The 13,530-nt window shown below is 36.0% G+C and overlaps 1 protein-coding gene and 1 pseudogene across 1 annotated transcript in view; one reads left to right on the forward strand and one right to left on the reverse strand.

Moving 5' to 3' along the window:
- The window catches only part of LOC103096441 (sperm equatorial segment protein 1-like), a 70,559-nt gene that overhangs the window by 38,461 nt on the left and 18,568 nt on the right, over nucleotides 1–13,530 (forward strand). The window lies entirely within an intron of this gene.
- On the reverse strand, nucleotides 3,330–5,047 carry LOC100026213 (heterogeneous nuclear ribonucleoprotein A3-like; annotated as a pseudogene).

Raw genomic sequence — 13,530 nt, forward strand, 5'->3', positions numbered from 1 at the left:
ATAATTAAAATATTATATTTTAAAAGATGTATTAATGATCATTAGAAATAAAGGAATAAAAAAAAACACATGCTCATGGCTAAGTTACCTGTTCACAAGACCCATGCTCTACCACAGTCTCTGACAGGAAGCAAAAAGAGTGAACCCCACTCAATATATCTCCCGGTATACAGGAAGTACATAATGATATGAAGTCAGTGAGGTCCTGGGAAATACAGTAAGTAGTAGGTATTAGAGGAAGAGCTCTAAACCCAGAGTCTCAGACTACTTCTTTTCATTGCATCAGACTCTTTCCTTCCCTAAGTACCTAAGAATTTGCAAATATTTACAGAAAAGTCAAAAGGGCCTTCAGATCCTTCACTTGGTTAAATGGTTAAAATTCTTATTGTTCACTTGTTTCAGTCATATCTGAATCTTCATGACTTCATTTGTGATTTTCTTGGCAAAGATACTAGAGTACTTTGCTATTTCCTTCTCTAGTTCATTTTATGGATGAGGAAACTTGAGACAAACAGGGTTAAGTGTCTTGCCCAGGATCAGTGAGGCCAGATTTGAACTCAGGAAGACCTATCTTCTTGACTTCAGGCCCAGATCTCTTTCCATTGTGCCACATACCTGCTTTAGTCCATGGGCTTCACATGGCATTTTGGTGCTGTCCCATCTCTCCTCATGCTATCAAGTTTTAAATATTGCTTTAAAAATGTTCTATCATTGTATAGTTTGATGTTTGTGTGCTATACAAATATTTATCAGAGAAGGGCCAAAGGCTCTGGGGGTTATGGTGAGCCAGGAAGTTAGTAAACAAAGATGGAGGGTGCTAAATGGAAAGGCTAGATCAGTACAAATCAGAAAATCAATATTGGCCCTGAGTTTTCAAACTCTTTTAAAGAAATATGTCATCCAAAACTGATCAAAGCAAAGAATATATAATTGGATCTATCAAGTCACTTATCCTAGAACCTGTACCTCTATTCACGTAAGCCAAGATGACATGAGCTTTTGTGGGAGTCAACCTGTTTTCTTGTTAACTCATATTATGTCTACAGTGCACTAAAGCTCCCAAGTCTTTGTCACCCAGGTTGTTGCCTATTATTCCCACATCTTATATAGTTTATTTTTTTAACCCCAAAATAGGGCTTTTAAATTATCTCCACTAAATTTCATATTATTGGATTTGTCTCATTTTTCTAGTCTAGAGATGTCAAACATATTGCCTGAAGGCCACTTTGCAACCCACAACACTTCTGGGGCCCCAAACCAAATTAAAATGAAATAAGGTTTTCTAAGTCAATATACTTGTATACTCTATTGCCTAGACCCTTTTTGGAGATTTTGATTCTGTCACTTCACCCAGTTTCATTTCATTAATAACTTGATAATCATGCTATTTATGACAATGATAAAATTTTTTATATAGCACAAAGCTCAAGACAGATTCCTTGAGCACTTTTCTAAGAGGCCTTTTCCCAAGTTGACCTTAAGCCATTAATAGTCATTCTTTTGGTCTGAGAATTTAAACCATTCTTAGTCTACCTAACTATTGTTTTATAGCTCTCCATTTTGTTCAAAAGAATAGAATGTAAGAATTTGTTAATTTTTTTGCAAAATTTAGGCATACCTAAGTCATTAGTGACCTCCTCATTGCCAAATCCAGTGAGATTTTCTTGATCTTCAGTCTCCTTGACCTGTCAATAACGTTTGACAGTATCAACTACCCTCTACTTTGTCAAATTTTCTCTTCTCTAGGTTTCTATAATACTATATTCTCATGGTTCATTTTGTTACTTTCTGACCATTCCTTTTACATCTCCCATATACTGATTTTTTTTGCTTCTCCCAGCCAGGGGTTCTTAACTTTTTTAGTGTCATGGATGGATGCCTTTGGAATCTGATGAAGTCTGGGGACTCCTCAGAATTACAAGTGCATAAAATAAAATATATAAAATTATGAAGGAAACTAAATACTATTAAAAACAAAGGTGTAAAATTTTTTTCCATCCAAGTTTATAGACCCCTGCACTCCCGGTTAAAAATCTTTGCGCTAGATGTTGAAGTATATCAATTCTCTGTCATCAGCTCCATCCTTAGTGATTTTATCTGCTTCCTTTTTTGTGTGTGTGTGTTTCACAATGCATGCTTTTTATTCTCTTGTTCTGACAGCTTGTATAAATTAAAAAGATATTAACCAAGACAAGTATTTGAGGATCTTTGGGCCTCTTTTCCCCCCTAAACCAATTAACACAAACTAAAAACCAAACAAAAAACCCAAGTATCCATTACTTGTTTGAATACAGCAGACTTTGTAGTGGGCTATTTCTTTAAATTCATTAAGAAAAATCTTTCAAAAGAGAGGGAAAGAAAAAATAAAACTACTTCTACTACTCCCACCCCTCCATCATCCAGAACTTAATCAGGAAACTATAGATATCTCCTAAACCAACATTATGTTATAATAGCAGTTTCAAAGGTGGCCAAGGTAACTCAAGAATGGATTTTTTTCCTTTTTAATAAACACAGCTAGAACTTGGCAGAGCTAACACACTAAATCATAGAGAATTACAATAAAAATATATACACAACCCAAAAGGTAATTTGAAATTTTCATTTGAAAGGTAAAGCTTGATGCTATCAATTCACAAATATAATAATTTAAATACCCAATCCTAGTTGTCATCTAAAACACATGTTGCAAACATACAAATGATCTATTCTCTCCACTTGTCAACTCCCATTCATATCAATGGGTATTATGGTTTGGTTTGGGGTAAATAGATTCCCCTTAGACTGCAAGTCAGCAGGTGTTTCTTTACAGTTAACTTTAGCAAAATTCATACAAAATAGTAATTAACAATGATCTTCTCTACTCATTAACTAACAAGGAAACACCTTCAAAACAGCATTTCATTAAAGTTTCTGTACTAAAATGTAGAAAAACTGAACTGCACAAATATTGAAAAGTTAAAAATTCCTTAATTTTTTATTCCTGGTACCACTACCACAATTTACAGGGCAATATACCTGATGTAATGAAAAGGAAAAGACAAAGCTACCACAGGTAAAAGACCTCAGGAATGTGCATCTAATTGACACTATATTGCATTAATCAATAGCTGCACTTTTTTGCAAACTATGACTATGACAATCTTGAACAAGAAGGGTTTCCTGTTTAAGCTGCAGTAACTTTTCTGACTTGGATCATGGTTCCTTCTGTGGCAGATTTTTACAGTTCCTCTAATGCATTTGGAATGATTGTCTCAAAGTAACCTGCAGCTTTCCGGACAACTCCTTGCTCTCTCTCCTGCCAAGAACTGTAGCCCTTTTCTGATGAGTTTTTAGAACCTTCTGCTACCATATCCACCACTTCCACCACCAGATCCATAACCACCACCATAAGGACTGCCTGAGCTCCTTCCACCAAAACTGCCTCCTTTCATGGGTCCATAATTTGATTGCTTCTGCCCACTATAATTTCCAAAATCATTATAGTTCCCGCTGTCATCATAGTTACCACCACCAAAATTTCCACCTTCATTGTAACCATCCTAGCCTCCACCACCACCACCATATTCACCACCTTGGTTTCCGTATCCAGGTCCACCACCACCACCATAACCCCCTCTACTACTGTAACCAGGACCACCTCCATAGTTGCCACCATCTCCACCAAATCCATTATATCCACCATCTCCACCTCCATAACTGCCTCTGCTGCCACCACCACCATCACCATAACCACCTCTTCCATCAAAGTTTCCACCACCACCTTCAAAGTTTCCTCCTTGTCCCATAAAATTGCCTGAGCCACCTCCACAACCTCTTTGTGACCCAGAAGATTGCATCTCTTGCTTAAAAAGGGCTTTTTTTGACTTGTACAAAAATATTCATAGCTGCGCTCTTTGTGGTGACCAAAAACTGGAAAACGAGGGGATGCCCATCAATTGGGGAATGGCTGAACAAACTGTGGTATATGTTGGTGATGGAATACTATTGTGCTAAAAGGAATAATAAAGTGGAGGAGTTCCATGGAGACTGGAACAACCTCCAGGAAGTGATGCAGAGCGAGAGGAGCAGAACCAGGAGAACATTGTACACAGAGACTAATACACTGTGGTATAATCAAACGTAATGGAGTTCTCCATAAATGGTGGTGTAATGTCCCTGAACAATTTGCAGGGATCCAGGAGAAAAAAACACCATTCATAAGCAAAGGATAAACTATGGGAGTGGAAACACCGAGGAAAAGCAACTGCCTGAATACAGAGGTTGAGGGGACATGACAGAGGATAGACTCTAAATGAACACTCTAATGCAAATACTATCAACAAAGCAATGGGTTCAAATCAAGAAAACATCTAATGCCCAGTGGACTTACGCGTCAGCTATGGGGGGTGGGGGGGAGGAAAAGAAAATGATCTATGTCTTTAACGAATAATGCTTGGAAATGATCAAATAAAATATATTTTAAAAAAAGGGCTTTTTTTTCACCTCACAGTTATGCCCATTAATAGTATGATATTTCTAAACAAAAATTTTGTCGACTGTATCATGATCATCAAAAGTTACAAATGCAAATCCTCTCTTCTTTCCACTCTGTTGATCTTCCATAACTTCTATAGTTTTGATCTTGCCATACTTTTCAAAGTAGTCTCTTAAATTATATTCTTCTGCATCTTCTTTAATACCACCAACAAAAATTTTCTTCATGGTTAGATGTGCACCAGGTTTTACAGAATCCTCTCTAGAAATGGATCTCTTTGGTTCTACTACATGTCCATCAACCTTATGTGGCTGAGCACACATAGCTGCATCTACCTCTTCTACACAAGAATAAGTCACAAAGCCAAAGCCTCTGGAATGTTTTGTTTGGGGATCTCTCATCACCGCAAAATCTGAGAGAGTGCCCCATTTTCAAAGTGTTCTCTTAAACTATCATCCATAGTTTCAAAGCTCAAGCTACCAATAAACAGTTTTCTCAACTGCTCTGGTTCCTTTGGATCATGACCCTCCATTTTGAGACTGGACTTGCCATCTCCAACTCGGGTTCAACATGGGACTGAACTGCTTCCTTGAATTATTAGCATCATGGAAAGATTTTAAAGAGGATTGCTGCCTTTTTTTTTTAAACCTGGGCCATAATATCCCAGGTGGGAACTGCCATCTTTCTGTAAACTTTTCCTAACCAAATTATCCCAAACCAAAGTTCAGTTGATAACCTGAAATGAGAACTTTTGATTCTGATATCTTGCTGGTGCTACTAGTAAACTGATGTTTGACTAATGTAGGGATAAGGAGCTTGTTAAATAGATACCAGAATTTTCTAAGGTAGTTCATATATCATACAAATAGGAATGTTTCAGAGTATTGGAGGTGGTCCATTAATCCACCTGTCCTAAGAAACCAACTTGCATATTGGCTGTGAACTTTCAAAAACAAATGCATGAATAAACATCTCTGCCTGAGATATTCAGGATACTCATCAGTCTACCCAGAGTGTTATGTATATCCAGAGGATTGATACATGGTGAAATTTTATTGCATACTTATGGAATCTCCAGGACTCTTTAGTCAAAGATGCTACCTAGACCCACTAGCTAGGATTTTTCCCCTGATAGTGTACCTAAATTGACTTTGAAGGGTAGCTTTCTATTTTTAATGGTGCAACCCAAATCATATAGAAGATGGTATCCAGAATCACATTATGTTGGACAATGTCACACACAGTCAGCTGGTGTTAGATAGGAATGAACTTACTATTTGAATTGCTGGTAGGTTGAACTAGATTACAGCATCCAGAATAACCATATCTTTTGGTTATTTTAGACAGTGTCTCATAGAGCTAGCTGATATTAGCTAGGAGAGAACTTAATGGTTGACTCCTAGTAGGTTGGAATTGGGGCAGCTAAGTGGCACAGTAGATAGAGCACTGGGTTTGGAATTAAGAAGACTCATCTTCATGAGTTCAAATCCAGCCCTAGATATTTACCCCAGATCCAGGGCAAATCTCTTACTCCAAATTTGTCTCACTTTCCTCATCTGTAAAATGAGCTGGAGAGGGAATGGTAAACCATTCCAGTATTCCAAAACTGGATCATAAAGAGTTGGACATGACTAAAAATGACTGATCAACAACAGAAGGATAGGGTAGGTTTTACTGCTTGAGGGAGGGCAATGGCACTATAATCAGGAACTAAGAATGCAAAATAGTATTCAAGTTGAGGTAAAGTATTGGAGAAATGGAGTCACCATGACAATAGAGATAGCTGCAATACAAATTCAGACCTGCTGAGATATATCAGAGTAGCCAAACAGGAAAAGTAGCTGTGTTGAAGGCAAAGCTTTAGGGCAGCCAAGGATGACAAACAGAACCAGAATCAGAATCATCACTGGCTGTTTGCTGTGCTTTGCTTAGTGCCTTCTTGTAGAAGCTTAAGCACATGCTAGCCATACCCTTTTTTGCTCCTTAGAGGAGAGATATTAAGGCCAAGAAGTATAAAAATAGAACAAAGCTGATGCTAATTGTTGGAGCCTGATTTGTCCTCCAAGCTCCTGAGAGTGATGATTAGTTATATCTGGAGTTAAAGTGCAATCCTCACAGAGAAGTAATAAAGGAGGTTAATTGAATAAAAGTGTGCAAACGAATGGCAGATAGATGGGACTGGAAACATATAGTGTACCCTGGAAGAAAAGATAGGCATGTTATAGGAACAGAGGATAAAAGAAAGTTATAGGAAAATGATGATGGAAGGGATGGGTGAAGATTCAAGATAGAAGAAACATTGGGATGGAGTTTGGAGTGAGAAATTGCTTACACAAAATAATAGAAGTGGAGTATAGAACAAAGAGTAACTTGTTGATTGATACTGTTGGATGAAAAGATATATACTGCTCTGGCTTCAAAAGCCATACCTAATTAACATAGTAAATACAGACCTATCTAAATTTACTATATGTTTTTAAAGGACAGGAGAAATAGTCAGGAAAATGTAGAAGTGTTCAGTCTAGTGCCCACAGAGCCAACAAAGAGTTGGAACCAGAATCAAAACCCAGGAGCATCCTGTCTCATTTTAATACTCTATCCTAGATGGGACTTGTAGGTGCTGTCTTTGAAGGGTTCATGCAGAATGGACCATTTCAGTCTAGAGCTGAAACCCAGACAGACAACTGAAAATATTAAATTAGAAGCATTTATCCTATTAAAAACATATTAATGTAATTATAGATATTAACCCAGTATTTCTGTTTTATCTAACAAAAGAACTAAGAAACTAAAAAGAAAATTATAACAGTGTGTAATTATCTTAGAACCAGGATTGAAAACATGATTTTGAATGATGTTGTAATAATTTCAATTGTAGTTACTTTTTTGCTTGCTAGAATGATCAGCATTTAACTTTGCTTATTTGTAGTCCAGAAAATATGACACTTTAGTAGAAATTAAATTTTTTTCATTGGTAGAAATTTTTACTATTATCACTATTCACATAAATTTAATTTGTAAAACTTGAGAGCTCTGTATTTGATGAAGTGTCCTAGAATTGTCAATTTTCTATAATTCAAAAAATTAAAAGGAGATAAGGTTATATATATTTGAGTGACCTGAGTATCAGGATCCTTGAGGTAACTCAGAAAAGCAAAGCAGAAGTTGAAGGATGTCTATGAAGCTATTTCAAAAACAAATGCAGTCTTCATGGTCATCTAACAATGACTAGACACTTCTTCCATTCAAGGATACCCTTCTTTCTGCATTTCTAATTCACAAAATAATAAATCAATAGAATTGTCCTTGTACTCTTTCAATTCCAAGTAGATCAGAGCCTTAAACAAACTATGGGATGCTTGTCTCCTTTTTTTTTTTAATTTTATAAGATTGGAGATGCCCTAACCTATGCCAGTACAAAGAATATTTGACACACAAACAACTGGCCTAAGAACAAGTTACACTTATAATAAACTTTAGGGAATATTCTCTTCTTTTCCAGTGGCTTCTGAGGCCAGATAGGCAATACCTCTTGCCACTACAGATTTCCCGAGGGCAAACATGCTCTCCTTATCTGGCTGTTGTTCCTTTAATGTGGAGCCAGAGGGAGCCACAGGGACATATTTTCAGATGAGCTCAGTTGGCTTTCTTTGAGGCTAATTTTAATCAGCAGCTGCCTCCTGAAGTGATTTGATCAGCCCAGACTTGTTTGCCAGATATAGACAGGCAGAATGCACAATGCAGAACCCAACCTGACACAGCCTAGGAGCATCAATGCTTGGTGGTGTCCAATGTCCTGGAAACCTTTGAGCAGGACTCCTTTCCTGGGGGCTCAAACCTTGTCGTACAGAAACCAAGGAAGCACACAGTCAAAAGATAACATGGCACAGGAGTGAAAGGCTACTGCTAGCCAAGAGAACTTCCCAAGTTTTTGTCGAGTTTTCTTCCAAAAACACAGCTTCCTACTGCAGTAACATATCCTACCCCTTTACTGAGGCGAGTGTAGCACCTCACCCTTTCTCACCTCCCATCTTGCCATCCCTCCTTTTTTTAAGAAATTATTTTATTTTATTTATAATTGATTAATTAATTTAGAATATTTTTTCCATGGTTACATGATTCAAATTCCTTCTCTCTCTTCCTCCCTCCCCTCTTCTGGAGCTGACAAGCAATTCCACTGGGTTTTACAAGTATTATTGTTCAAAACCCATTTCCATGTAATTCCTATTTGCACTAGAGTGATCATTTAAAGTCCAAATCCCCAATCAATCCCTGCCATCCCTTCTGTTGCTAAGATCTGCCATTTCTACTTTCCCAATTGCCTGTAGCCTAGCCCAGGCCCTCATAACCTCATTCCGGAACCATTACAATAACCTTTTTGTACCTCTGTCTGCCTCAAGAATCCCCCCACTCTTATTCATCCTAAAATCATCTTCCTAAAGCACAATTATAACCCCCATTACCTTGAAATCACAACCACTCCAATATCTTTGGGAAGAAAAACCCCAAAAGAGATTGTGAAGAGTCAGACAGGCCTAAACGATAACAAATAAGGACCAATGATATTCCAATAATATTTATATACCATAATTTGTTCATCTATTCCCATTTTGAGTGGCAGCCCTTTTGTTTCTAGTTTAAATTTTTTATAATTATTGTAATTATATGTAATATATATTATAAGTATAATTATTAATAATATATAACTTTATAACAATATATATAAAATATCTAAATATACAAAAATATTTACAGATTTTTGTTATCATTATAAAATTTTGGGCAGTCTCTTCTTTAAATCTTTGAAGTGTAGACATCATAATGCTATAATTGGGTCAGAGTAAGTTCATAAGTTTAGTGATATTATGGGCATAGTTCCATATTGTTTTCCAGAATAGGTAGACCAGTTCAAAGTTCTTTCAGTAGTGATATCTATCATCTCATGATTCTTCTAACAATTATCATTTTTCCTTCTTTGTCATACTTATTAATCAGATAGTGAGGTGGAGCCTCAGAGTTGTTTTAATTTATATTTCATTATTAGTTATTTGGAGCATTTTTATATGACTCATTTAGATGTCTTCCTTTGAGAATAGCTTATTCATATCTTTGAGCATTTATCTATTAGGGAATAGATATATTTGAATCACTTCCTTATATATGTTGGATAGCAGATCTTTATTAGAGAAACTTGTTGCAAAGATTTCCCCTCTTCCCATTTAACTGTTTTCCTTTAAGTTTCAAATGCATTGATTTTCTTTGTGCATTTTTCAATTGTATATAAAAATATTTTTATATTTTATCATCTGTGTAAAATTTCTATTTTATCATCTGTGTATCATTGTAAAGAGAGCTTTAGTCCAAAAGTAGAATGGTCTGCCTCAGTATCTGCTAAAACAGAAGAAGAATGAGTATTTATAGGATACATCACAGAGGGGACTTTTTTGAAAGTATAAATTGTAAGCAAGGGAGGTAACTTGAAAACCAGGAAGTATATACAATCTCTGAATCCTACCCATTTCCTATTAAAAAAGAAAACAAAACAATAATAACCTTACCTTCTGTCTTAGAATCAATACTGAAAGGATAATATTAGAAAATAAGTATTGTTTTATTAGTTTAGGGATAAAAAGTAGAGTGCTGGCTTGAAAAAGAATTGGAGTTTGAAGCAGAGCTGAGTGTGTTGATTTCAGATGTTGACATTTTTCTCTCTCTGGCAGTTGGTCTCTAGCAATTGGCAGAGACACACACTCAGAGATTCTCTCTCAGGGCTGGAGGAGGTTACATCTTTGCCTCTCTGTCTGAGGGAAAGATCTGAAGGAGCTTAGTATTTTCCTTTCCCAACTTGGGAAACACTATTGACTATCTATTGTGGTTTTTATAGATTGATTTAACTCTGAGAAGACCAGAGAAAAACCTGGTCTTTGGTTTGGACTCTGAATCTATTAAGACTCAGAGCCCTAATTTGATTCTTGTTAAGACTCAATCAGCTAGCCTTTGCTATTTTATAATTTGAAGGTGAAGTTAAGAATTATAAGGATAGTAGTAGTAGTATTATTTAGGTAGTATAAATTTGGGTTAGTCAGATCAGGGAGGTTAAGTGTAGCCTGTGAATCACAGGAGAAGTGGTTCCTTGTGGAACCAGGGAATTTATTTGGGTGGATTTAGAATCCCTTAGAATTAGAAATCCTTTATTATCCTTATATATATTTCAATAAATATTTTATTTTTATAATAAGAGTCTCTATAGCATCCTTGTGCTTGGCCCTGAAGGGAAGTTCACATTTGAGCTTCACTTCATCACTGAAGATACTTTTGATTAGTATCAGAACAGTTTTGAACCTATACTGAACAGTTTTTCCATATAAATATTTTATTTTTAATAACTTGCCATTTATTATTTTTATAGTTTGGTGAGCTAAATAGGACAAAGAGCCTAGTAATCTGATTTTAAAGGTCTAACTGTCAACTTAGGCAGTTGGAGCCGTTGTCTTAGCAGGAGGTCTGTGGAAACAGTTAGAGCTTAGAGTTTCACTGTGAGCTCTGTTAACAGTGAGCTGCACTCTAGTTGGCTACAAAATCCATCTCCCAGTCAATTTGATATAAGGACTCTGTTCTCTCAGAAAACCTGGTGAATTAACTATGAAAAATTACCATGGGATTTTCTCTATTAGATATGACTTCTCTCATTTTCACTATTATACCCGAATATATACAAAATGTACTTGCCTATGACTTTCTAATTCCATTACTCTCATTGACACTCCTACAACTAATCTCTTATGTTCCTGTGCTACTATTGTTTATCATATGCTTTTACATGATGATCAAATCTTTGGCAGTTGTGTTTAAACATTTAAAAGCAAGCATCAAGCAAGCTACTGCAAAGAGTGATCTAATGTTAAAAGTGAACTATCTAGAGACTAAACTAGATAGAATGCAAACTCAATATGAGGAATTACTCAAGGCTAAAGGGTCAATGGCAGAAACTAAAGAACATGATGCAAGTAAATTAGAGGGTGCAACTAAATCAGATAATCCAACTAAATTAGAAATGGAAACTGAAGCATTAGAAAGCAAAACAGCTCATATGTTCCCTTTAAGGGAGGTACCTATGTGTCCCCAGAGTGTGGTATAGTGAATCTCATGTGCCACAAAAAGTTTACACAAGCTGATATAGACAGTTTTAAGAAAAATACTCCCAACATATGAAGAAGAACCCATGGCAGTTGTAAAGCACTTCAAGCATTTAATTAAGCTTTACAGTCCTTCTTATTTAGACTTTGACATCCTTATGGATGAATTATTAACAAAAAGGGAGAAATGGTAGATTATACAGGACACTAAATAATAACCCCTGAATTGCCAATTCAGGATTGCAACTCAATTGCAATTCAGGATCCTGGTTGGGAAGTTAACGCTTTTGCGGGGTATAGAGACTTAACTACAGCCAGGGAGGCAATAATTGAAACTATGAGGCAAAATTCTAGACACCCAGGAACCTGGTCTAAATTTGAGTGCCTAAAGCAGGAAGTGGGAGAGACTCCTTCCACTTTCCTCAGTAGTATTATTGATTGTGCAGAAAAATGGATTGGGTTTTAACAGATGAGAATGTAAATCAGATTCACAGGCAGTTTGTAAAAAATGATGCCCTGTGGTCTGAAATTATTTTCAGAGTAACTGTCCAAATTGGTTTGACATGGGTCTTGATGAAATTAGAATTGCTAATTATGTTTTCTAAGATGAGAAAGATAGGCAATCAGAAGAGAAAAATGACATAATTGATAACCAAAGAAATCAGAGACCTTAAACAAAAACTGAAATCCAGTGAAGTGCAGGAAAAACAAAACAAAACAGTAGCTGCACTAAGAACTTATAAACAACCCAGAAATAATTACAACCCAGACAATACAGAAAAACCTCAATATGTTTTCTTTGTAACAGACCTGGTCATCTCATGAAAGTACAGCTAACTAGATGGCCAGAAGCTTTTCCATCTAGTAAAAATGCATTAAGCTTCGTAGTCAAAATATTGTTGAAAGAAATCATTCCAAGCTATGGTATACCACTAAGAGTAGACTCTTTTTTTTTTAATTAAAAAAAATTTTAAGCATATTTTATTTTTACATCCACTGAAAAGTAGTGATATAAATATATAGGGACATGAACAGAAGAAAAATGATCATACACGCAATTGCAACAAAATATGGAATTGTAAATGATTGTGTTCCTAATTTGCATCTCTTACACATCACTAAACCCCCCCAAATGATACATATTTTGACTTTAAAATAGCAATACCCACATACTAGTTTTTCTGATCCTTTTGGGCTCTTACTTTGAGTATCATATCAATTTGTTGTTACTTTTATATCTAATTGCATAGTATGTAGGTTCCTTGAGAGCAAGAGCTATTTATTTGGGAGTTTTGTATTTCTAGTGCCCTGGAAAATATTAGGCACCTAATAAATGATCCTTGTTGTCAATATCTTTTTTTAATGTATTAATTTTCCCATTCTCCTTAAATACTTGTTCTCAGCAAATCAACTGGGGGGATTAATTTAACTGAGTAAATTCCGACAAAGGGAGCCATTTTACAGATTCGTTTCTGAAACAAGTTTATGAGAATGTGGGTATCATGCCAAAAGTTCATGTCCCATATCATCCTCAAAGTTCTGGGCAAGTGGAGAGACTCAACAGAGAAATCAAAACTATGGTTGGGAAATTATGCATGGAAACTCATTTGAAGTGGCCAGAGATTTTGCCTCTCACTGTTCTATCTGTGTAGTAGATCAAGAGGAGATGTGCATATCTCACAATATGAAATGTTATTTGGATATTCACCATTGCAGGCAAAAAGTTTTAAAACAGCTTATGTATCTATGCTTGGAGGGGATCTTGCACTTGCTGAATACATTACAGAGTTACAAAACAGGGTTAGAGAATTACAAGAAATGGGAATTTTAAATCAAGGGGGTCTGTTATATTATGCACTCCATTCGATAAAACCTGGAGATTCTGTTTACCCAAAAAAATTTTAATAGAACTAGCAC

Source organism: Monodelphis domestica, chromosome 1 (assembly GCF_027887165.1).
Source record: "Monodelphis domestica isolate mMonDom1 chromosome 1, mMonDom1.pri, whole genome shotgun sequence".
In the NCBI taxonomy this organism is placed as follows: Eukaryota; Metazoa; Chordata; class Mammalia; order Didelphimorphia; family Didelphidae; genus Monodelphis; species Monodelphis domestica.